The sequence below is a fragment of the Eulemur rufifrons genome, chromosome 6 (assembly GCF_041146395.1).
Source record: "Eulemur rufifrons isolate Redbay chromosome 6, OSU_ERuf_1, whole genome shotgun sequence".
Taxonomy (NCBI): domain Eukaryota; kingdom Metazoa; phylum Chordata; class Mammalia; order Primates; family Lemuridae; genus Eulemur; species Eulemur rufifrons.
Window position 1 is genome coordinate 71,119,084 of NC_090988.1, and position 3,463 is coordinate 71,122,546.

Genomic DNA, 3,463 nt, shown 5'->3' on the forward strand with positions numbered 1-3,463 from the left:
AATCCCCAAACATTCAGATACTACCATAGACCTCATTCAGACATTGATACTATTTGTATTATATGAATAAATACAAAATATAAACTGACTATTCACATGTTATATTTCTGTGCTTGAATTTCTGAATCACTGCAAATAAAAAAATTTCTAAGATTTAAGAGCTGCTCATTCATGAGATAAAAGGATAAAACTACAATGAGCCTTTAAAACACTGTAAGCTGTTCTGAACCCAAACCTTAACCCCAATATTAAGAGTAATGAAGCTCCAAGAGACAGCAGTATGCACATTAATTATTTCAATGATTCTAGCTACTTTCCCTTAGGGCCACCATATTTCTAAGGCAAAAGGGCATTCTTAGCCCACCATGACAATTAGCATCTAATAAATGATGCTACTGCCACACTCCTAATATAGTGATTGATCATTTTCAATTAGTTCCTGAGAGAAATCAATGGTTTCTTCCTAGAGCATTTACATTAATTAATTTGTGTTAATAATGAATACCCGATATCCACAATTTTCTGGGGCAGATGGGTCATTTTATTTATAACTGTTTTCTACTTCAGAGCTTTTAGGTATTGTTTCAGAGCTCCAAAAATATATAAAAGAGCTATAGCAATCAAGTAAAAATGGAGTATTTAACTATAGCAACTAAATCTTGACATTGATGAATGTTGTTGATCTAGTTCAAATGCAACAAAGAAGCTTTGGAAGATTTTTCAAGATTGTTGGGTTGTAGCTTGAAAATGTTACCATATTTGAGGACCTCCATTCTTCTTGTTTGGGTTTATACTTCCTGTAGCCACTACTAAAATGATTATATGTTTATGTTTCTTAGAAAAATGACCCAAAGGATGATGCTGTCATCCAATGTTTACTCCATTCCCATTCATTAGCTACTGAATGTATGTTAATCATAGTTATGAATGAGGGACTTGGATGTTCAATAAACAAAACAGAGACAATTGTGCCTTCCTCGCTGAGCATGGAAAAGACAGTTCCATGAAAAAGACAGACACAAATGAACAAGAAAACTATGATTAACAGAAAAATGTCTGAAGGAAAAAAAAAAAACAGAGTGAAATATATTTAGATGGAGATATTATGGCCAGAGAATAAAATTAAGCTGAGAGATGAAAGACCTGGGTGAGAACATTATTGGCTGAAGGAACATATAAGCAAAAGTGCTAAGATAGAAAAAATCTCTGCCTATTCAAGAACTGAAATAATTCCTGTGTTTTAGGAGTGTATGAAAGGAGAATGGCAAGAGATAAGTGAACAGATGAGCATGTTAAGATAAGCAGAGTACACACTTGATCTTGTAAAGCAAGGAAAGAAAAATGGCTGTTATTCAAAGTGGAATGGGAAGCCACTCAAGAATGTTAAGCAGGTGAGTGAGATCATAAAATTGACTTCATAAAAATTACTTCACTCATTCATATATCCATTTAACAAATACTTTTTAACCCTTCAATTTGTGCTAAAAACTATTCTATACTCTTGGGATATATTACTGAACAAAGTACCCTCTTTGTTTTTTCAGAGGAGGAGTTTATGTTCTTTGGGGAGAGGCAGATAATAAATATTCATAATCATAATAATAAAAAATAGAAAAGTGAACAATAAATTAGTAGGCAATGATGGAAATTTCTATGGAAAAAGAAAGGATGGAAGAGTACAAGGAGGATCATGAAAGAGGATGGGGCAAAAGTGGGCAGGGTCTGGCGATCAGGAAAATTTCTGTAATAAATAGAATACTTAGAATGAGCCTTGAAGAGGAAGCATTGAGTGAAGAATTGAAGTTAGCTGAGCAGATAACAGGGAGAAGAGTTTTACAGGCAGAGAGAACAGCCATAAGGTATGACCATGCCTGGCATTTTGTAAGAGCAGCAAGGAGGACAGTGTGGCTTGGGCAGAGGGAGTTAGAGGAAAAGTAGGAAGAAAGGCAGAGAGGTAGAAGGGACAGTGCTGATCATAAACCCCTGTAGGCCATTAGAAGGACTCTTAGTAAAATGAGATGCCAACTCAGGATTTTAAGGAAATGAATAGCATGATCTATTTATAATATAAACCTCTCTAACTACATTGTTCAGAATGGATAGTGGAGACACCAAGATGAAAGCAAGAAGATCTGATTAAGAGGCTATTACAAATTAGAACAAAATTAGATACTACATTATACCTATTAGAATGACCAAAATCCAGAACATTGACAACACCAAATGCTGGCAAGAACGTGGAGCAACAGGAACTCTAATTCATTGTTGGTGGGAATGCAAAAAATACAACCACTTTGGAAGACAGTTTGGCAGTTTCTTACGAAACTAAACATGCTCTTACCATATAATCCAGCAGTCACATATTTTGGTATTCACCCAAAGGAGTTGAAAATTTACGTCCACACAAAAACTTGCACATGGAGGTTGATAGAAGTTTTATTTATAATTGCCAAAACTTTGAAGCAACCAAGATGTCCTTCAGTAGGTGAATGGATAAGTAAACTGTGGTATATCCAGACAATGGAATTTTATTCAGCTAAAAAGAAATGAGCTATCAAGCCATGAAAACACATGGAGGAACATTACATGTATATTACTAAGTCAAAGAATTCAATTTGAAGAGACTAAATACTATATGATTCCAACTATTAATACATAACATAATGGAAATGGAATAACTATGGAGACAGTAAAAAAAAAAAAAATCAGTGGTTTCCAGGGTTGCAGGGAGGGAGGGATGAATAGGCAGTGCACAGAGAATCTTTGGAGTAATGAAACCATGGTCTATGCTACCATAAGGGTGGATACATGTTGTTATACATTTGTCCAAACCCATAAAATGTGATACATCAAGAATGAACCTAATGTTAACTGTGAACTTTGGGTGATAATGTGTCATTATAGGTTCAATTGTAATAAACATAACGTTCTGGGGGGATGTTGATCATGGGGGAGTCTATGAATGTGTAGGGGAAGGGGCAGGGGAAATATCCATACCATCTGCTCAGTTTTGCTGTTAATCTAAAACTGTTTTAAAAAAATAAATACTGTTAAAAAAGCTATTGCCAGAATCCAGGTAAGAGATGATGGTGGCTCAGACCAGGAGATTAGCAATAGAGATGTTAAGAAGTAGACAAATTTTAGAAATATTTGGAATGTTGAACTAATAACCCTATCAGTTTGGATGCATAGGAAAAGATAAAGAAGAATCAAGGATAACTCCAAGATTTTTGGCCTGAGAAAACTGTAAGGATGGAATTGCCAATAACAGAGATGGAGAAGGATACAGATCAGGTAGGTTTGGCACACAGTGAGACTGAGGTATCCAAAAGGAGGTATTTAGTATGTGATTATACATATAAATCTGGAGTTTGAGAAAGATGTCTGGACAGGAGAAAAGTCTGAGTCACTGACATACAGATGGAGTTGAAGTCATGGATCGGATAAGAGTATCTAAAAAGTG